Genomic DNA, 22,468 nt, shown 5'->3' on the forward strand with positions numbered 1-22,468 from the left:
GTTCATTTCAGAACTTGGGAGCCAATGAGTCTGATGACAGCCCTGCCCGGAGGCGGGCGGGGGCGGCGGGGGTGGGAGGGCGGGGGAAGCGAGCCGCTGGCCCAAACCTCCGCAGTGCCCAGGAGGTGGGGCGCCGCCCTCATTTTGTTCAACGCAATCAAGCTGCGCGCGCTCGCCCTCCCCTCCCGGGACAGCTTCCTCTCCCTCGGGGTCACCTTGGGCTCGGGCTCCTGTCTCTCCAGAGTGCTCCCCTGGCCTGGCGGGTCGTCCCTGGGCGCTCCCGGCGCCACCCAGGGCCTTGGCTCTCCCCGACAGCCAGCCCAGAACGGTGGGTCAACGATCCAGCCACCTGACAGCTGTTGTCGCTCTTTCCCGGAGCCAGAGGAGATGGAGGGCTTCGGGCTCCCCCAGACACCCGGGCTGGCCCTGACAGGAGCTGTGCCACGTGGAGGTGGGGGGCCGCGGTTTAGAGCCCTTGCCAACAGGACTTCCTCCAGAATTTCCCAGGCGTGTCACCGCAGGCCTCAGACCCTAAGAGGCGGTGTTGATGCCTGGGTGCTCTTCAGTCCTCATCTGCCTCCCCCAGCTCCAAGCCCACCGCGCCACCAGGGGTCTTCTGCAAACCTCCGCCTGAAATCCCACCCACCTCTCTCAGGGAAACCTCACCACTACTAGCTGGCGTCGGTCCTTGTGGCCCAGGGCAGAGTCCCACATCAGTCATGCATTTCAGAGCACCTGCGGGGGAGGGGGAAGAGACACTCCTCCACCCTCACCCTCCCCTTTAAGGTCCAGTGCCACCCAGGTCTCCCAGGACAGCTGTGGGCAGGAAGAGCGCTAGGCCCATGGTCAGAAGTGGACGTGGGAGCTTCTGGGGGCATTGTCCTGTCTCTGTCCCCACCGGGGTGAGCTTCAGGCCTGACTGTACCTATAACATCCGACAGATCCCATTCAGCTGGTGCACCCCGCCCCCAGCCCCACCCAGGTGGCAGCAATTGTTAGGTCTGAATCCATACTCTGACCACTTCCTCTACTAGCAAGAGGTGTTGGCCCCTCTCCCCATTATTGGGTGTTTGGGTTTTTTTCCTGATGGCCTTTACTCTCTGTTGCTCAAGGAGAAGCTTGTGACTCAAGCTGCGTTTTTCTTTTTTTTTTTTTGCAGTACACGGGCCTCTCACCGCTGTGGCCTCTCTCACTGCGGAACACAGGCTCCGGACCCGCAGGCTCAGCGGCCATGGCTCACGGGCCCAGCCGCTCCACGGCATGTGGAATCCTCCCGGACCGTGACACGAACCCGTGTCCCCCGCATCGGCGGGCGGACCCTCAACCACTGCGCCACCAGGGAAGCCCACAAGCTGCGTTTTTAAGGTCTGTGGTCTCCCTCCAGAAGATAGTTGTCAGTACTTGCTTCTAATTCCAGCTGCTGCTTTGCATGCTAACTAGTGGTGATTGTGGTGGTGGTAATAGCAACAAAAACTCCCACTTATTTGAGTGCTTCCTGTGGGCGAGGCACTAGTCTCGGTGCTTCACATGTATTAACTCATTCAATCCTCACAGTAACCGAAGTGGATATTAGTATTGTTTATGATACCCATTTTACAGATGAGGAAATCGAGGTTCAGGAAAGCTTGGTGGTTTGTTGGTAAGTGGCAGAGCCACTTCAAATCCAGGGATGGATTTGAACTCCAGTCTGTTTGGCCCCAAAGCCTGTGCTTCTAACCTCAATCCTCAACTGCTCCTGGAAGCCCAGCCCGCAGGGCCCGGAGCTCCTGGGGCAGGGACCCAGGCTGACATGGAGAGAAAAGAAAGTCCTTTGGCGGGTGGAGAAGATGGGGTCAGGGGACAGTCATGCCATTCCTCAGGTTCCCCAAGCGACCTGGGAGGAATTTGGACAACATTTTCCTCACTTCAGTCTAGATCTGTGCTGTCCAGTGCTGTAGCCTCTAACCCCATGTGGCTATTTAAATGAACTCAAATAAAATTACAAATTGGGTTCCTCAGTCATGCCAGCCGCATTTCGGTGTTCAGTAGTCAGATGTGGAATATTAACCTCCCCTGTTATCAGTCACCCCATACAGAATGCCAGTGGCCTTCCTAGCTTGGGGGTAGAACTCAGAGTCAGCAACCTTCAGGAATCTTCTCCCGGATGCCCGTCAAGGACTCAGAGCGTGAACACCTGGCAGGGACAGAGTGGGAAGGGGCTGTGTGGGAAAGCATGAGAGCCCTACCCTTACACCTGCCTCTGCAGCCCCCAGGCAAGCATCAGGAGCTGCAATTAGCAGACAGGGCCCCTGCTTAAACCTGCCATTCGTTCCCCTCCTCCCAAAGGCAAGCAGCTTACAGCAGCTTTGCTCTTTTTCCTGCAAGAAGAGATCAGAAACAGAAGCATTCAGGCCTTGCCTGGCGCTCTCCTCTCTCTCGGCGTGAAGTCTGCCCAGCCCTGCCAGGCTCCGCTTCTAATTAGGGAAGCCAGGCTGCGGCCACAGAGGGGCCGGCGCCCAGCCAGCAGCCCACCTGGCCCCCTCCCAGCTAATCAGGTCCTAATTGACGCAGGGGTTGCTCGGCCGTGCTCCCCTTGCTCCGTGGGCCCAGCTGCCACTCCTCCCCAGAAAGGGGCTCAGCCCTCTGTCCCAGCAAGTTTGAAACCATCTGGACAGAAGGTGGGAGACCCGTGTTCACAGCATTCAGGACTTTCTTCACGCCCCCGGGCAGATTGCTGGGAGAGAAAGCTCCTTGACAAGATGTAACCTGCACTGCCCTGGGCGGGGCTGGGTTCGATGTGGGGCGTCTGAGGGGTGTGCTTCTGTGCTTGAGTTCAGACCCTGACCACTAGGTATCCTCAGGCCTGTGCCTTAGGAGACTCTATCAGGGAAAGCAAAGATGGGAGGTGGGGGTGGATTAGGAAGGGAGATAAGGCCTGAGGGTGAGAGTGGAGATGGGGGCAGGGGTGGGAAGCCCCTGGGAGTTGGCTCAGGCTGGGCCTGGCAGGGGTTTTTCCTCGCTGATGCCGCTATGTCCTTGGATCTGATCCACAGGGAGGAAAGCCAAGGAAGGGAGGAGGGAATACATTTACAGAGCATCCTCATCTTGCATCTCCTTTTACGGTTCCAAAAGGCTTCCTCTTGGTTTATCCCCACAGCTCTGGGAAAGAAGTGGGGCGGGACTGTCATTCCCATTCTGCAGAAGGGGAAAACTGAGGCCCACAGTGGGGAATTGATTCGCTCAAGGCCACACAGGGTCAGAGCTGGAATTGAAAGCTGACCTTTGTCCTCTCACTCCCCAGCCCAGGGCTCCAATGTGGGCTGTGGTCCATGGCTGACTATAGAAATGTCAGACCCTCACTTCACTTACCTTGGGGAATGTTATTGATTGCTGAAGTGGCCACATTTGTTTCCAGATGGCCTGGAACTGGGGCTGTGGCTGAAGTGTTTTAGGAGTTTTAGGAAACATGGCACAGATGAGAGAGTTTGAATTCGCTCTCCATAACTTTGAAAACCACTCCCAAGAAATTTGGTCAAGGCTGCAACGGTACAGAGGTACCCTCGACACCCCCCAGGCCTCCGAGGAAGGCCCCCTCTCTCTGAGACAGCCAGAAAGCGATAGGAAGGGAGAATTTTCAATATGGATTAACACATAGAAAGGGATTTCATTTTGGACGTTAGTTTCTCTGTAAGAACTTAATGAGGAGGTGAGGCTCAGACTTGGGAGTTTTCTGCTGCCGCCTAGACTTCTGCCGCCTGTGCTGTCTGTGGCGCCCCCTTTGTTGAACTAGCTGGGGCAGTGGGGCTGGTCAGAACTTAAGGTAGGGAAATAGAAGGGTGTGTGAATTTTTGACTTAAGTGTGTGGGACAACCTTGGGTTATTCAATTATCAATTAATGTCCTGTTCTAACCTATTCAGAGACCTCTGGACCTGCAGCTCTCCTGTAGGTTTTTTTTTTTGGCCATACGGTGCCTCACGGCATGTGAGATCAGGGATCAAACCCATGCCCCCTGCAGTGGAAACGCAGAGTCTTAACCACTGGACCGCCAGGGAAATCCCTCCAGTAGGTATTGACCAAGGGGCCTTCGTGAGCTGGGAATGGAACTGTACCAATGGGCTGCTGGTTGTGGCCCCCTCCCTTGGGAGGCAGTCACGCCCCCCCACTAGGTAGACCAGAAAGTCAAGAGAGGACAAAAACAGGGTGCTTCACCCCTCCACTCTCCCCTTCCTAGACCTTCCTCTGACTGCTGTCCTCCCACCGAAGGAGGGCTCTGCCGACTTGCATGGTCAGAACTCAGGACGTCGGCTGGGCCAAGGTCATGGCCTTAGTGGACCCCGATTTAAGTTCACGGCATCTCGCAGACCCAGGCAGGGCACGAGCCCTGGGTCCTGCGACCACTCCTCCTCAGCATCCCCTCTGATTGTACATTCTGGGAGGAGGAGTGGACTGAGAACCTCTCCCGGGGCCTCACTCTCTTTCCTTGGGAGGTGTTGATGCCACATTTAGATTTGGGGAAGTGCTCGGGCCCCCTGAAGCCGACGCTCCATGTTCCGGGTTCTGGCCGCTCAGCGCGCTGTGCTGGGCCTTAGGCATCACGTGTCACGTAGCTGTGAACACAGCAGGGCTCTGATCTGTGCTGTGCTCTCGCTCCCCCAGGAGTCCCGCCAGGAAGTGGAGGTTACGTAGGGTAGGATGCAGGCGTTCCTGGGTCCCTGGCAGTAAGCTAACAGCACAAAACCTCACCCTTAACCTAGAATGGTTATTAACATATTAATTAATATTTAAAAACTCGTTATGCCTTGATGATGGCTTCCTTAAGCTGCTTTTATATTAACTGCAGCCACCCAGGAGCAATAACCGTACTTATGTGGCGAAATGGAGTCATTCTACTTAATTACCGAGGAGGTTTAACAGTCAGTCTTCAAAGCCCACAAACAATCAGAGAGTTGATGTCATGTCTTCTTTTTAGATTTTCTTTTAAATTGGATGCTGTGATGGTTAGGAAGTCGTTTCTTATATTGAGGAGAAACCTTCCTGTCAACACCCTACTTTCCTCCCACTGTGCCAGGCTGGGGCACCTGGTCCGGTCAGGCACAGGGCCCTGTGAGAGCCTGTGGACCCAGTGCGGCTGGGGGGCACCCTAGTACCTACCTTGCACCTTGGGGGTTACACCACCGGACAACCCCACAGGCTGGGGCCCCAGGTCTGGAAATGCTTCTCTGTCTCCCCCTGGCAGGGTTCTGCCTCTGAGCCCTGGGCTGCAACCCTAGCGTTCTGTCTGTGGTTAACACCAGTCTTCCGGGGGGCTGTGCCTTCAGCATTTTCAGGTCCCAGGGGGTGATCCTGTCAGGCTCTGCCACAGCGTCCCTCCTCCCTGTTACCTGCAGGCTTCTTCCTGAACCCCTTTCCGCCACACCAGCACCCAACTCTGCAATGGGTCACGCAGCCACCAATCACCCACTGCCTGTGGGGTCCCGTGACAGCAGTAGAGGCAGCTCATGGTCAGTCTGTTGGGACAGTTGCAGGTGGGGAAGGCGATGGGAGAGAGGCCACAGCAGGCCCTGCTTATGTCCCTCCTGCCTGTGAGGACAGGTGCCTGAGCACCGCTGAGGATTTTAGGATTTCTGTCACCTTCCTGAGGGGCTGGAGGCACAGTGTGACAGGGACCCCTGGTGGTCTCTGCTTCACCTGCCTCCTGCACGCTCCAAGGCAATGGGGATGCTCATGGTGACATGGAGGCCTCAGATGAGCCACGAGTGCTGGGGCTGGGGCAGAGGGGGCCTGGAGTGACATCTGTCCAGGAGGCCAGCAGAACGTGTGACAGCTGATGCAGCCTACCTGTCCGTGTCTGCGAAATAATCGCACCAGGCTATCCCTTCTAGGTCCTGGCCCCAAGGAAGCCCTCTGGGGCAGGGACGGAGTCCAATGATGTTGAGAGATGGCATCAGCTTACTGTGCTTTAGAAAGTATGACGAGGTGACAGGCGGGGAAATGGGTGAATCCCTCCCGTGGTGCTGATGATGGCAGGCGTGGCTGGAAAACTTCAGAGCCCCGACCACTCTAAGGTGGTTCCCTGCGGTGCTCAGGGTGGGGCGGGCAGAGGCTGGCAGCCGCCAGGTGCCGGGCACAGTCCTTTTAAACTACAGTAAGTCCCCTACGTATGATCCTTCAGCTCTACCATCTCCCACTTCCTTTCCCCCCTCCAGTCAGTACCTCCTCTTGCCTCTTCACTCGATGCCAGCCCCGGTGTGCCAGCTGTTGTACCGTACTACTGTACTTTTCAAGGTACTGTACTGTAAGACTGAACATGTTTTCTTTATTTTTTGTGTTTCTTTTTTATGTATTATGCGTGTGAAAAGTATTATAAACTTATTACAGTACAGGACAGTATAGCCAATTGTGTTGGTTGGGGACCTAGGCTAACTCTGTTGGACTTACGAACACATTGGACTTGCAAATGCGCTCTCAGAATGGAATGGGACCCTTTCGTATGTAGGGGGCTTACGGTAACAAAGCTGTGTCCCTGGACGTGCACAGGCCAAGGCAGGCGTGGAGCTGTCAGGACCGAGGTCCTAGGCTCGTGGAGGATGTTCAAGGTCGGGGCAGAGCCAGAGTGAGGTTTCCAGTTGGGTCTGCGCTCGGTCAGGGTAGGCTGGACGTAAGGCTGGATTCAGGTCAGGGGTCAAGAGAGGCTTCCACGGGAGCTTAGGAGAGAGGTCAGGTTAGGGAATAGAGCTGGAGTTTGGTTTGGGGGAAAGGATTTTTTCCTGGATGAGGGTGCAGTTGGGATTATGTATGTGTCAGAGTGTAGGATTTCCTCATTTGGGGGGTACCATCTAGGGACCCAGACAGAGGCCAAGACCAGGCATGACATGCCCAGAGTCCACTCCAGCTCACCCTCGGGGAACACCCAGAAGTCTCCTTCTCTTGCTTCTAGCCCAGTGTTCTGTGCTTTCTCTCTCCTTTCCCTGTCCCCTTTCCTGCCCCAGCCATTTTCTGAGACTAAGGGTATTAGGGGCTGGTGACGCCATGGAAGCCCTGAAACTGAAGGTCCCCAGTCACTTCCATTGCTGCCGGTGTGGGCGGTGCGGCACCATCTCCAAAGGACAGTGATCTTGGGCTTCCTTCTTCTCTCTCTCCTGCCCACAGCCATGGCCACCCACCCACACCTGCCATTAGCTGTAAGCCCTGTCCACAGCTCAGGGGGAAGCTTGGCCCCAGATCTTAGGAAGGGGAACTTTGAACTCCCGGGTTGGCTGCACTTGACTTATAGCCACTCCTGCGGCCTCCGAGGTCTTAGGCAGAAGCTGCTCTGTGACAGGTCCCATCGTCACAGGAGGGGAACACAGGGCCACTCCTGTCTTCCCCTCCTGACCCTCACTGCCCAGCTGAGGTCCATGCTATTCCCCTGGCTCCCTCATCAGGGGCTGGATCAGGGTAATCCCTCTCCCAATTCAGATCCAAACATGTCCTGTAGGGGTTGTGTTTCCAAGCTCAACCCAGGACTCTCTCTGAGCAGACCCTCCTGCCCTGGGTCTCCCAGTGGGCCTATCCCTTCCTCCCTGGGGGCTGGAGCCATGCTTGGAGTGTTCTAGTACAAGAGGAGGTGGCCGAAACCAGGAGAGTGACGTGGTGTAACCAGGGTCTCTGCAAGGGAATGGTGACGTGTGAGCTGTAATCCCCCGGGCGTCCCTGGTGTGTCTGTGTCACGGTAGCGCGTGCACATGCTATGCGTATCCTGGTGGGGGTGTGTGTGTCGGTGTGGGCGGGAGAGGGAGCAGTGTGCAGTCTGACGCTTCTTTCTTCTAGTGCCCGTGGGCTGGCTCAGCCCAGCCCCTTCCCAATCCCACGTGCTGGCTGGGGTCTGCCTCTCCACCCATATCCCCACTTTGAGCTCTTTCTGTTTTGCTCTTCCATAATTCCTCCAAAAAGGATCTTGGTCTTCCCTCACACTAACTACCTTACCTCTTGTCACGGGACTCTCGGCTGTGTTCACCCACTGTGCATCCTGGGGTGGGGTGTGTGTTAGGGAGGTTGACTACAGGGTCCCACAGCCTTGGATCCCAATCCCGTTCCGCCATGTACTGGCCAGATGGCAGCGAGTCACATGACTGCTCTAAGCTTCCGTTTCCTCATCTGTAAAATGCGGATAATACTATCTCCTAGCTGGAAGTTCAGTTGTGAGGATTAAATGAGACACGCACGTGAAGGGCCACGCACACTGTAGGCGCTCAGTAAGTAGCTGGTATTCTCAGCCTTACCTGTGCCTGCTTACAGCTCTGTGGGGCCTGTGCTGTCTCAGGCTGGGTTCTCAGCAGTGAACCCGGAGATGAGAAATCGTGTACAAGTGGTTTATGAAGTAGGTGCTCCCAGGACAAGCCTGTGAAGCGGAGGAGGGGGCACAGGGCCAGGAGGGAGAAGCCAAGCTGGTGTGTGGGAGCGGAGGACGGAGGCTGGAGGCTGTTACACAGAGGAAGTTCCCCTCCCCAGGCAGAGGAAGTTAAGGGACGGGCACCGCTGAAATGGCGAGTAGGAAGAGAGGCAAAGTGTCAACACCCTGGCTGCTCCCGGAGTGGAAGCACCAGGGAAGTGGAGTTGGTCACCCAGATGGGGCTGGGAGTCTCCGTGTATGCTAATCTCTAGGTCCGCCCATGTTGCTGCACATGACATTATTTCATTCTTTTTTATGGCTGAGTAATGTTCCATTGTACATATGTACTACATCTTTTTTTTTAATTTTGTTTTAGAAGGCTGATATTTTTTATTGAGTGCAGTGACTTTATGAGGTAGGTGCTATTGACCCTGGTTTACAGCTGGGGAGACTTACTTTTTTTTTTTTTAAGAAGATGTTGGGGGTAGGAGTTTATTAATTAATTTATTTATTTTTGCTGTGTTGGGTCTTTGTTTCTGTGTGAGGGCTTTCTCTAGTTGTGGCAAGCGGGGGCCACTCTTCATCACGGTGCGCGGGCCTCTCACTATCATGGCCTCTCTTGTTGTGGAGCACAGGCTCCAGATGCGCAGGCTCAGTAGTTGTGGCTCACGGGCCCAGTCGCTCCACGGGACGTGGGATCCTCCCAGACCAGGGCTCGAACCCGTGTCCCCTGCATTAGCAGGCAGATTCTCAACCACTGCGCCACCAGGGAAGCCCTACCACATCTTCACCCATTCATGTGCCGATGAGCACTTAGGTTGCTTCCATGTCCTGGCTATTGCAAATAGTGCTGCTGTCAACATTGGGGTGCATGTATCTTTTTGAATTACAGCTTTTGTCTTTTCCAAATATGTGATATCACTTACATGTGGAATCTAAAAAGTAGTACAAATGAACTTCTTTACCAAACAGGAACACACTCACAGACGTAGAGAACAAACTTACGGTTACCAAAGGGGAAGGCGGGGAGGGAGAAGTTGGGAGTATGGGATTAACAGATGCACACTACCATATATAAAACAGATAAACAACAAGGACTTACTATATAGCACAGGGAGCCGTATTCAATATCTTGTAATAAACTATAATGGAAAGGAATAGAAGAAAAGAATATAGATGTATACATATACATGTATAACCGAATTACTTTGCTGTACACCTGAAAGTAACACGATATTGTAAATTAACTATACTTCAATAAAAGTAATACATACATACATTTTTTTAAAAAATGGCCAAGGAAGGTACCCGGGTGACTAAGCCGAAAGACAGCCTCACAGGACCTCCAGCACTCTGTCGGGGGTGGGGTGGGGGGAGGTAGAGAAAGCCCGTTTGTGTTCCCAGCCCACAGAGGGCATGCTGGGGAGAGCGATGGCACATTCAAGTAGGTCTGGTGTTGGTCACGTACTGGAGCTACAGAATAGGGGTCTTAAGCATTCCAGTTTCTTTCTTTCCCCTTCCTGGCATGGGGCAGGTCTGAGATCCTGGCTCCATGGTGGGACCACGTGTCTAGTGCTAGTCAAAGCGTCATGAGCAAAAGTGCCTCTTCTAGGACAGAGCGCTTAGACCCTGAAGTGAAACCCTCCGCAGCACTCGCTTCCCTCTGCTGTGTCGTTCACGACGTTCTGGATGGTGGCTGCTCCATCGGCCTGGGTCCTGGAGGGAGGACGGTGATGACGTGGATCAGGGCCCGTGGCTGACTTGTGATGGACACGTAACACAGTGAGAAATACGTCCCTGAGATGTGGGGGCTGTTTGTTGTCATGGCGTAACCTAGCTTATACTGGCTGATACAGGCTTCATGACTAGAAGCCAAGATGGGACTCAAGGACTCAGCACCTCAGTGAACACCAGGAGCTGGTCACACCGTCTGAGACCAGTGAGAGTACAACGGGCAGCATGGGTTCCTAATGCCATTCCCTGTGCCCCCATGAGAGGTGCCAGCCGCCCCCTGCAGTTGGCTGCCGTCTTTGCAAGAAGGGAGTAGAATGAAGACATAATGAAAGAGGAGAGTGTCCTGAGAGCTTGAATTTTGGAAGACTGAGTATTTATGCGAAAGATATTGAGTTAACCTGAAAGAGACTGTTTTAAACAGGAAAAGGCTGAGCTATCTTTAATTGATGAGTTAAAGGATCTCCCCTACTCCTTTCCCAGGCATCGGTGGGAATACAAGTGCAAGAGCAAGATGAGATGAGTCATAGAAAATAAAGGTCTGTGCTTTTGCACATCTGAATGTATACAATTCTGCCATTTTGTGCCTGCCCAGCTCAGTTCTGCCCGACTCCAGAGGCTGGGCCCTACTCTCCCCAGATAGCTCACGTTCCCTAAAACATGGCTCCACGTGCCATGTGCCAGCCCAGAGTTGTGGCAGTAAGAAAGGTGGGAGCTGGGTGGGGGGACATGAGGAGGCCATTTCAAGTAGCTGGTTAAGTGCTTTGTTTTAGAGAGAAGGAGACCAGGGATAAGACGAGGCAGGTCCTCCGCGCCACAGAGCCAGTGCAGGCCATGTGGGAGCCTCGGGGTGGAGGCAGGAGCGTTCCCGCCACAGAGGTCCTGCCCTCCTTTCCCTTTGACTCTGTCTCTGAGCATCACACCACCATCTGCCACTAACGTCCAACCAGAAACTGGGTCAGCCTTGACTCTGCATTCAGTCCCCAGGCCCTCTGGCCTTGACCGTGTGCTCCAGCCCTCTAGGCCTGTCCTCTCCCACCCCATGCCCAGGAGGCTCATCACCTGGTCTGCCTTCATGTGGTTGTTACATTTCTCCTAGTTCTCCTTCCTGCAGGGTCACCACGGGCTCACTGTGTCCCCCAGCTGAAGCACCCCACCTCCACGGTGGCACCCCACAGCTCTCCTCTCTCTGGGTCCCAGTAGCTGCTCCCTCCCCATCTCCTTTCTGACCTGGGCTGGTAATGGCTCCCCATGGTTCCAAGCTCTAGGGTACAGCACCATTCTTTAGAGCTTTCCTTCACCCTGCTCTCATCTGTGAGACAGTCCGTTGATTAAACTCTTCTAATGGTGCCGAGTCTGAGGGTGCTATCTGCTTTCTGCCAGGGTGTGGCTGATAGATCCTTGGTGGGAGGATTCCTGTAAGGATGGAGATAATGGATATAAGGCACAAAGGTCTAACCCCGAGGACACAGTTGTCGCTCGATAACTAGAAGCTATAATTAACTGTAACCTACTAAACACTGTCGAAGAGTCATTTATCTCCGACCTGGTTGCCACTTTGCTAGGAGAGGTGGCCATTATCTCCCTCCTGACCATTTTAGTTGTCCTCCTTGGTCTGCCTGCCTCCTAGGACAGAGCACTTCCTTCCTAGAACAGAGCACTTCCTTGAGCACCTTGGTGGAGTCCAAGCTGCTCAGCCTGGCCCACAGGCCCTTCCTGCCTGTCCCTGCCCATCACACACACACACACACACACACACACACACACACACACACACACACACACGACACCTCCAGGTGGGGGACTGTGTCCTCAGCTCTCTGGGCTTCCCTCTGCTAGTGTTCTCAAACCTCATGCCATGGATGGATGTTAACCACAAAGATCAGTGTTCTGGCTTTCAGCACTTCCCCCAGCAGCCAGCACAGGCCCTGGCTCACAGCAGGTGCTCAATATATAATTGTGGAAGGAAGGAAGGGAGACTAAAGTTTAATGGCATCTTCTCTGTGCCAGGCCCTGGGCACATTACCTTCTGTTGGCATAAGAGTTGCTGGCCTTTAACAGTGGTAACATAGATGTAGTGGTTTTATGACTAATATTAGCCATAACTTTCTAAGGGGTGTTAAGATTACAAGGTTGGGATTGTAAATAGTTGGAATTAGGACTAGAGCAGGATAATAGATTTTGAATTGAACTCTGCAAGGCCTCTTAGGGAAGTTCTGGAGATGCCTGTTGTCTTGGGTTCCAACCTCACCCTTGTCTGGGGCTGAACATGGTGAAGGGTAGAGGTGAGAGAGTGAAGGGATTTGGAGGGGAAAGTTTCTGGACTGACCCTTCTGCTAGAGAGCCTGAGCTGATTTGAGGACTATCAGATCCAACAGGGGGGCCTTTGCCAGGCAGCTCCAGAGACACACAGGAAATGCTGTGAAAAGCGAAGTGCTGGGAGAGAGGGATGGAGGCTGAAGATGGTGCCCGGTGGGGGGGACCTGCCCTTATGGGATGCTCTTAATGATGCAGCTTGGCCTTGGGGGTGGGGATCAGAGCCCCCTGCCCAGCCAGGTCATCAGCCAACTGTGGGATTCAGTCCCACTCTCAGGCAAAGGGCTTTGCAGTAAAGTAGACATAGGCCCAAGCACTCCTCTTCATATCCTAGAAGGAAGCAAAGCCTATAACCAACACCCCAACCTGTGAGTCTCAAATAATGGTTAAGACTCTGGAGCCAGACTGTCGAGGTTTGAATATCAGCTCCACTCCATACAAGCTGTGTGACCCTGGGTGCATTACTTAACCTATTCTGTGCTCAGTCTTCTAATCTGTGAAATGGGACTGATAGAATATTTCCCTCATACAGCTGTAAGGGTGAAAAGAGTTAGTGGGGTAAAGCTTTTGGAATAGTGCTGGCACAGACTAAGTGCTATAGAAGTGGTTGCTGTCACTTTTGTACTTATTGTCTGGAAGCTCAAGGGAGGAAAAATGGAGATTGGCACTGGCTTCATGGAAGGAGCAACGGGTTGGGGCTTTGAAGGACTAATACAGTTTCCCACGGAGGACAAGAGAGTGGAAGGGCCTTCAAAGCTGAGGGCAGAGTTTGAGTTGGTAATTAGATTGCCCTTTAGGGGAATGGTAAGGGCGTGAGGTGATGGGGGCCCAGGGAGGGAGAAGAGATGTGGTGTGAGATGAGACCAGGCTGAGGGATTGGGCTCTCCCCTCGGGGTGCTAAGAAGCCTCCAGAAGGCTGTTACCAGGGTCAAGGCATGGGCAGAAGTATGTTCTGGAATCAGTCTAGGGCAGTGGAGAATAAGGGGCTGTTGGGTGAGGGAATTATGGAGTAGGGGTGGGACAGGGAGGCCAGTTAGGAGGCTTGCCCCCAGCTTTGGTGAGGACAGGGGCCCCTGGAGTGTGGAATGGAAGCAGCCCTCTGAACTGGGATGGGGAGGGTGCTTCCTGGTGCCCAGGCCTCCGACCCTTCTCCCTTTGCTTGAGACGTAGCCCAGGGCTCAGCCGCTCTTCTGCGGAGCTGCCCTCGTCTGCTCTGGTCCTGGGCATTCTTTCCTTCCTGGGTTGCAGGGTGAGAAACTATCTGTTTCCGCAACTGTCACTTTTCTTCATAACCCCCAACAAGACCCCTGGCTCAGTCTACTCGGAGGGCTTTCCTGCAGACAGTGGCAGAAGTCACAGCGGAGGCAGCCACAGGTTCCCAGAGCCCTGACAGGCCGGCTGCCTGGCTACAGCTCTGCTGGCCCCTGACGTGGAGGTTGAGACCCCACTGGGCCTCGCCTTCAGCTACCCTCCTGCAGAAGGAGCCCACCCTCACTCCTCCCAGACCCGCCTGACTGTGGGCCGTAGACCCTTATCCAACAGGAAGAGGCCACCTAGCCAGGACAGCCAGGGCCTTCTTGGCCCCAAGAGGACACTCCGGAGGGCCCCTCTCCAGTCTGGGCCCCACCCAGGTCTCTAGGCCTTAGCCCAGCCATGCAGGACCCACAGGGGCACTGCCCCATGCGTTGGAAGGCAGCCTGGAAAGGGGCTGTGTGGACCTGGGGCCAGACCACCTGGGTCTGATCCTGGTGCCACCACTTCCTAGCAGTGTAATGCTGAGCCTCTCTGGGTCTCAGTTTCCCCGTCTGTGAAATGGAGCTAACGATACCTGGCTGATCTGTCATGAGGCCATGAATGGGTCAGGACCTGCAGAGTTGTAGCACACAGTTCCCCTGCGTAAGTGTTAGCTCACTGTGTCTGTCATCTTTTTGTGCTCTGTGGCCATACAGGGACCCGATGATGCATGAGCAGTGAACCTCTGGGAGAGAAGAGCATTGGGTGGGATGAATCAGGAAGGTTCATCTTACACCACTCTGGACAGGACTGGAAACCTCTCCTCAACAACTCTGGCAGACAGTGGCTTACCCTCTACTTGCATACTCCCAGCGATGGGGAGCTCATTCCCGTTTCAGGTTGCTGGATTTATTGTTAGACTCTCTGAAGTTAGCAAGTTCTTTCCTGTATGTCCCGGGCCTTAGCAAAACATCTGGATCTCCATGGCCCCATTCCAGTTCAGGTGTCTGTAGACCTCCCTTTCACAAGTGTTTTGGGGGAATTTCTGGAAGTACGTCACATGATTTGTACTCACAGGGGCAGCCAACTGAGCCAGAATCCTGGCCAAGATTTCACTGCCTCAGCCACCACTACTGTCACCTCGGAGCTCATTGTGCCAGGCATTTGCTGCTGCCCCTACTGCCAGTCACATGGGAAATGAAACCTGTGTCTTCTAGGCCTCCCTTTCCAAGTGAGGGGTGCCCCGCCTCCAGCCGTGTCCACTTAGGGGTCCTACAGCTGGTGGCTTGGCTTCAGGGTATAAGTGTAGCGACTCAGTCTGTGATGGTTTTCTCTGTAAAGGGCACAGCACACGCGTGCTCCCCGGGTGGCCAGCTAAGCTGTATTCCTCCCCCAGCTGCAGGGCCAGACCCCACATCCCCACTGGGGCTCTGATCTGGCTGGGCTCGCCCTCATTCCAGCCACCATCACTTCTTTGGGTGAGCTCTTACTTAGTACCATTGCTCTCTGTCAGGGCCCTGGAGTCCATAGAAAATGATTGTATGTGGTCTAAATTCAAGGCCTTTTCCCAGTATACTTCTTGGCTCTTACGTAAATCTTGGATGAAAATGCTTCCATGGGGATGTGCCTCAGTGCTCCCATCAGAAGTATCAGAGGTAGCTCTTGCCTCCCCCCCACCTCCCGCCCCTCCCCTGCTCTATTACACTTTCCCTACCACACAACTTCCTCCCTTGACCTCCGTGTGGCCCTCATTCTGCTCTTTGGACTGGTACAAAGAAAGTCAAGTCTTAATGATAGCAATAATAATATTTATTGAGTGCTTACAGTGTGCCAAGTCTATTACATCCATTGGAAGAATGCCTACTAGCTGTGTGACCTTGGGCAAATAACCTAACCTCTCTGGGTCTCATTTTCCTGATCTGTAAAATGGGGAAATAATACCTACCTTCTTCTGTGTAGTGCAGATCAAATGAATGAGTAACAGTAAAGTGTTTGTTCAGAATAGTGCTTGGTACGTAGCAAGTGTTCAAAAAAATGTTAGCTCTCATTATCAAACAATTTAATGACTTAGGTGCTATTTATCGTGCCACTTTCCAGGCAAGGAAACAGTCTGTGAGAGGTGGTGTGACTTTCAGAAGCCACACAGTTGGTTAAAAGAGGGGCAAGGGTTATTTCAGGACCCACTCTCCGGACCCCCAACTATTGAACTGCTTCCCCACACAGCCCGCTCTGCAAACATTCTCTTTGCATTTGGTCTTCGTAGCAAAATGCCTCCAGTTCTTCCAGCTGTTGCCCTCAGGTTGTTATTGTTGAACAACTTGTTTCTTCTCCCTTACGCGAAAGGTGAGGCCACATTCACCGAAATCCACAAGGAAGCCAGTGCTGGGCGTGGGGGGAACGTGGCTGGGCAGGTGGCGGGGGAGCTGGTCTGGGAGCCCAGGGGCAGGAGCAAAGAAGGTTTTGGGGAGATCACGGGAGCCATGTGGGAACAGCCCCCTTAGGTGCTCCAAAAGCCGCCTGGGATGGGATGGGGACAGTAGAATGACCCAGGAATTAGAAGCCAAAGAGGCAGCCTCCCTGTCCCATGGGGTCCCTGTCCTCTGACAAAGGGGCCTTGCTAGATAGAGGGGCCCAAGCCTTGTGACCCCCAAGAAGACCCAAGGTGGTGATGGGGTGCCTGGCCCTAACTCCTAGGCCGCATGTTGATGTCTAAGAGTCTGGGAAACAGCCCCCTCAAGGTGTGACCTGGGGCAAGACCCCCCACTCTGTGAGCCTCAGTTTCCCTGTTAACCAGAGGTATGTAGCCAAAAGTGCTCTCAGGGGGCCTGCTCACTGCTAGGGCTCTTTTGATGCTGTTTGCTGTCTGATGGGGCCGGGCTGATGTTGGGAGGCAGCCTGGACTCCAGGAGGGATGGGGCTCTGGAAATTGGAGACCCAGGTTCTAGCCCTGCTTCCACCTCTGACCTGCTTTGCCGTTGGGCCTAATACTTAAGTCTCTCAGAGCTTGCTTCCCAGACTGGAAGAAAGGGGAAGAGGAAAAATGACAACACTCAAAGAGTCTTTCCAACTCTGGCGTCTTGTCAGCTCTGCTTTGCTCAAGGTCTGAAGACAGGCTGTGAGAGGCAGCTGAGGAGGGGTGCTTGGCCTCTCCACAGGTTAGGTTCTCTAGGACTACATCTCTGTAAACAATATTTGTTGCACACCATCTCCTGGCAGGCACTGTTGTGGGCACTTGGATATATCAGTGAACAAAAAGATCCCTGGTAGAGACCCCCGTTAGGCCAAGCATGGGTTTGGAGGCACTGAGTTATACTATATGTGAAGGAAGCGACCTTGATCTTCCAGGAAACCAAGTTGGAATCCCTTTGTAAGTCAAGGGAAGTCCCTTTATGACGCTCCTGAAAAAAAGAACCCAGTTTTTATCAACTGTGTTTGCTTAACAGGAAGGGACCAGAGCCCAGCCAGTTTCCTGCTGTTGGAGGTGCTCATTTGCATTTGGATATGCTATTTATAAACGCACTCCTATTCATTAAAGCAGGTTCCCCAAGGCCCTCAGCTGCTCAACAAGGTGGGGGCTGGCCTGCGGTGCACCTTCTGCGTGAAAGGTGCATTCACCGTGCAGGGCTTTGCACAACCTCACCAGGTGTGCAGAGAAGGGGGCGGGGCCGGGTCTGGGACCGGCAGGGCTGGGAGGGTGGAGATGAGGACAGTCTGGTGAAGGGATGCGGAGGGATGTGGTGGGCGGGTGGGGAGCCCCGAGGGGGAGGCTTGAGCATCAGGGCTGCACTGGGCTTCAGGCAGGCCCAGGGGTGGCTGGGGAAGTGTGAGCCTTCTCTCCCCAACCTTGTGGACCATGGGCGGGTGACCATCTCCAGCCCAGGCCTCGCAGCCCCCCTGCAGAGAAAGTCTGCGCTGGTCCTTGTGGGTGCACCCTGGTCTGCCTGGGAGGCTCCCACCTGTCCAGGGCAGGACAGCAGTGACGCGGCTGGGTCGTCCCTCTCCACCAAGGCCCGCCACCCTCTAAGCGCACATCTTTCTAAAGGGATTAGGCTTCACACGGGTCAGGGAACAATTTGTTATTCTGCTGGCTAGAGCCAAGTTTCCCTTTGAAAAATGGTTACTCTCGGAGTCGGCGATTACTTCAAAATAAATTTACCAAAGACAAAATTGTGCCTCTTGGGTCAGTAAATGACTTGCCTGTTTGGGGCTGAGGAGACAAGGTGTTTATTAAGGACCGCCTTCATTTCCTGTGCAGGTTTTTCAGTTTGAATAATTGTCCAATTAAATATAATTTGGAAGTCAGTGCTAACCCAGTGCCTTGATCACAGGAGGAAGAATCACTTGGAGGCGTGCATTAATAAATCCCTGGGAGCCCCATCGCTCCCCAGACCCCTCCTTTGGTTTAATTTTGAGAAATTTTTTTGTCTTCCCATGGTCTATATGCCTCCCATTTGGAAATGAGCTGCTTTTCCCCAAAGAATTCCTCGGCCTCACTAGTTTCCATCTGTCTGTCTGCTTCTCTCTAGCAAGAAGATACATGAGGCTTCTCCTCGGGATGGTTCCTTTATGGGCCTGGGGACTTGTGGGTTCTTCTTTCATTCCTCCAGTCATTCACTCAACAAACACCTACTGAGAACTTACTCTGGGCCCTGCCCTGCGCTGGAAAGGGGAAAAACCAGATGTTGCTCTGGCCCTCAAAGATGACTCAGCCCATTGAGAGAGAGGGACCCAAAAATGGGCCTGAGTGGTTCAATGTGGTTCGTGCTGTGTTCTGCTCCCAAGGGGGCCCTGGTCAAAGGCTTACCTGGAGAAAGTGACAGCCAAGTGAGGCCTAGAAGGACAAAAAGAGACAGCCCTAGGAAAGGAGAGGATGCATCAGGAATGTGCAGAAACGCAGAGTGGGAGGGCACTGAGCGGGATAGCCCTAGGTGCTTTGGTGTGGCCAGGTGCAGTCATGTGGGGTTTGGTAGGAAATAGGCAGGAAAGGGCCGGAGCTGGGATGTGGTGATGCCTTGAGCCTAGAGAAGGAATCTGGAGTTTATCTGGATTTAAGGGTAATGCCAGGCTAGGACTGGGTGAGTCCAGCAGGGCCCCTAGGGATTTAAGGAGGCATTGCTATTTAAGGCTGACCCTACATTGCACAACCAGAGGACGAGTGCATTCTTAAATTTTGCACCCTAGTCTGGGTCTTGGGGCAATGGAAGGTTTCCAAGAGAGAGATATCGGAACAAACTGTTTTAGAAAGATCATTGGCGGCTGTATGCTAGAACTCATCCTCCCAGCCCAGTGCAGCCCAAGGGTTAGGGTCAGGGTCAGGGAGGCCAGTTAGGAAGTGACTGCAAGGGTCCCAGGGAGAGGAGAACACCTCAATCAAGGGGAGGCAGGGAGAATGGGGGAGGGGCCGTGCTCAGGCAGACCAGACAGGAGGAATCACGATGGGCCTCACTGGGAGAGTCCACAGACTAATGAGAGACGCAGGCCTTCTGGAGCCTGGGGGGTGTGTGTCACTGTGGGCAAAGCTGCCACCTGCATGGCCTCAAGATGAAATCTGGTGGAGATGGATGCAGGGAGACAGCCATGCTCCCTGCAGCTCAGCTCAGCCAGGAGGCTGGCAGCCTGAAGCGTAGCATGGCCACTGGGCTCGGAGGTCTTGGCTGGGCCTGGTCCAGGGTCAGGGTCAGGGTCAGTGATAGGGCCAAGCTCAGGACTGAGCTGGTGACCAGAATTCTGTTCAACCTATTCGGGCTGGTCGAAGGGGAGACCCCAGGGTCATGGGCCTAAGTCAGAGACCCCTGGCCACCACCCCATGAACTCCTATCCCTACCGTGAAGAGCTGATCAGAGTAAAGTCCCCTTGAGGGCTGCAGTCAGGTTTGGTGGCTTTTCGATGCTCACAGCCCTACCACCTGACCTTGTGGCCCATTTGAGGCCCAGGAACAAAGGGGAACGAAGTAAGGACTTGGCGTGTGTCCCTCACCACCGCCCTGCGACCTGTCCAGAGCACTGCTCCAGACCCAAGGCTCCACCCTGCCCCAGGCTCTCAACCCATCCTCCTGGCCCAGTGCAGCCCAAAGATGCGAATTGCCCTAAGAAGGTCCATCTAGCTGGTGGGCTTGCCCTGCCTGTAGCCCCAGTACCTCCAGTTGGCAGGTCTGATTTTCCCCAGAATGAGCCAGAGAGGGCTCTGACCTACAAAGGGGTCCTCAGGTTCTCTGGATCACTCCTCCATATTGCAGATGGGGAAACTCAAGTCAGGAGATGGAAGAAAGTCCCTCGGGGCCATACAGAGAGTAACTGCAAAGCCAAGGCCAACCCCAGGGCTCCCAGTGGCCAGCCAGGGTGTTTATACAGCATCTTAGTCTCTTTGGGCTGACAGAACACAATACCACAGACTGGGTGGCTTACACACTATAGAAACGCATTTCTCACAGTTCTGGAGGCTGGGAGTCCAAGATCAGGGTGCCAACGTGATCAGGTTCCAGGGTAAGCCCTCTTCCATGTTGTAGACTGCGACTTCTCGCTGTGTCCTCATGTGGTGGAATGGACTAGGGAGGGGCCCATTTTATAATCACCTCCCAAAGTCCCCTCTTCCTAATTACCTGGGGAATTAAAATTTTTGCATTTGAATTTGGGGGGAACATAAACATTCAGACCATAGTGTACAGTAATTATTATACCACTTGCCCAGCCTAGGGATGTAGTGAGGGAGATGGGCGGCAGCCCTGGGGTCCCCACAGGAGGATCCGTCCTCTGGGAGTGGCTTGGGGAGGGCAGCTAAGGACCCAGAGCATTTCTGTGGTACTGCCCTGGTCAGCTGCATCTGATGGGGTGAAATACCCTCACACAGGGAGGGGCCTGTCCCCAGTAGGAGGAGACTGATGGGCTCAGAGGTGTGGTCATGGGCTTAGAAACTATCTGTCCTGAGACCAAAGCCTGACCAGGCAGTGTCCAGGCCAAGCTGCAGGCCTAGGGAGAGGATATTTTTGTCTGGGAGCCTGAGGTCACTTCAGTAGAGATGATGGTGAAGTGAGGATGCGGTCCGGACATACTGCGTGGTGTCCTCTGGAGGCTGGGGACTGGATCAGAAGGTGGGGTGCTGGCGCTGGCTGGGCCCCTGCGTGGCCTGCATTGAACAATCATTTATAGAGCATGTTGGTATACTGAACACTGTTCTAGGTGGCGGTGACACTGTAGTGAACCAAAGGGGCAAACAGCTCTGTTGGCATGGAGTTTAGCCTTTAGAGAGGGCAGATAACCAACCAACACAAGCAAGTAAAACGTAGAGCTTGTGAATTATGATAAGTGCCACGCAGGAAAGTGAAGTGGGGAGGGTGCGGGGGAGCCTAAGGGGATGGGTACCGTTTTACATGGGGTGGCCTGAGGAAGTTTCAGCGAGAAGTTGACATTTGAGTGGAGACTTGAAGGCGGTGAGGGGAAGAGGCTTGAGGGTCCTTCTGGGCATGGGAACAGCAGTGCTAAAGCTCTGAGGTGGGCATGTGTGTGGCTTGTTCAGCAAAGAGGTCAAGGCTGGAATGGAGCGAGCAGAGTGGGGAGCGTTTGGGGATGGGAGTCACAGAGGACAAGCTGTAGGAGGCCAAGGACACAAGAAGACAGGCTGAGGGCAGCGCGGGGTGAGTCCAAGGGTCCCTGGAGCTGTCCTCCCAACCCAGGAAGGATTGGCGAGGCCCCATCTGCTGGCTGTAGTCACAGAGCCTCCCTACGGGCCGGCTGTGCCTCCCCAGCTCCCCCAGGAAAATGCTGCTCCGGGCCACTCTGCTGACTTCTGTGGGAAGGCACACAGGGGTGGCGAGGAGGGTGCAGTGGCCCCCATCTGCTCTAGCTGCCACCCCCATTCTTCCTCAGCCCCACCAGGAAGGAAGGAGCGGGATTTGTCTGCCCATATTCACAGCGATGGAGGTGATCCAGGTTGAAAGAAAATCAATAAGATGTGTCCATTTATGTGGCACAAAGGAAGAAAGGTCTGCAGACAGAAATAGGCCGGGATTCACACGCAGGTGACTTAATAAGACTTTTCGCCAGTTTGAAGAGGACGGTAATTTAGATTTGCCTTTGAACGTCTCTTTTTTTTGTGCCTCAATAACTCTCGGGATCAGCCTGCTTAGGAAGCAAGGGAAAGGAGATTGGCCGCCTTCTTAGAAGACAAGCCCGTTTGGGAAGGCCGCTTGCTCGGAGAAGTTCAAACACCGGCCTTGAGAAAAGATGAAAGTGCCGCTTCAGCACATCCTCGGCCCATTGATCATGATTGAGGCCTGGGCCTGGTGCATTTGGGCTGGAGCGGGACAATGAGAACAAGGCTGGGCTGCCGGGAGGCCTCCTCTGAGCCGCTGTGGAGCCGGAGGTGCTCATTACCGGCTCTGGGGCTTCGTGGCCAGGTGGGGGGCAAGACGCAGCGAGGCCCTGACTGCAGACTGCAAGCCCCACAGGCCCCGTGGGCTGCCACCCAGCCTTAGCCCCAGAGGCAGCTCAGCTCTCCCCGCAGGCGGTGGCTTCCCTGGCTTTTGGCAGGCAGGACTCAGGCTGCCTCTCTGGCTCCAGCTTGGCCCACGGGCAGACCCAGTTCATCCCAAAGAAGTCTGGAATGCCTGAAGGAAAAGGCGAAGGGCCGAGGCCGGACTCCTCGGGGGTCCCCTGAGGAGGTCACGGCACCAGCCACCTCTGAGGCTGGGTGTCGCCTGATGGGCAGGGCTGGGCTACCTGAGTGGGCTCTCCTCACCCTTCAGGGGCAGCTGGGATCCCGGGGTCTTAGGAAGCTGGGGCGTTGGGGCGGTGTCCCAGCCTCCAGGTAGATCCTGTGCTCCTCTCCCCAGACCCAGTTCA

At 54.4% G+C, this 22,468-nt stretch overlaps 1 protein-coding gene across 2 annotated transcripts in view; it reads left to right on the top strand.

Moving 5' to 3' along the window:
- The first annotated feature begins 214 nt into the window (after window positions 1-214).
- LMO1 (LIM domain only 1) overlaps window positions 215-22,468 on the top strand; it is a 121,491-nt gene continuing 99,237 nt past the window's right edge. For both annotated transcript variants that reach the window (XM_049713982.1, XM_033404571.2), the window contains exons 1-2: window positions 215-328; window positions 1,160-1,365. The gene's annotated coding sequence lies outside the window, so the exon portion shown is untranslated. The remainder of the gene's footprint in view (window positions 329-1,159; window positions 1,366-22,468) is intronic.

This window comes from Orcinus orca, chromosome 8 (genome assembly GCF_937001465.1).
Source record: "Orcinus orca chromosome 8, mOrcOrc1.1, whole genome shotgun sequence".
In the NCBI taxonomy this organism is placed as follows: Eukaryota; Metazoa; Chordata; class Mammalia; order Artiodactyla; family Delphinidae; genus Orcinus; species Orcinus orca.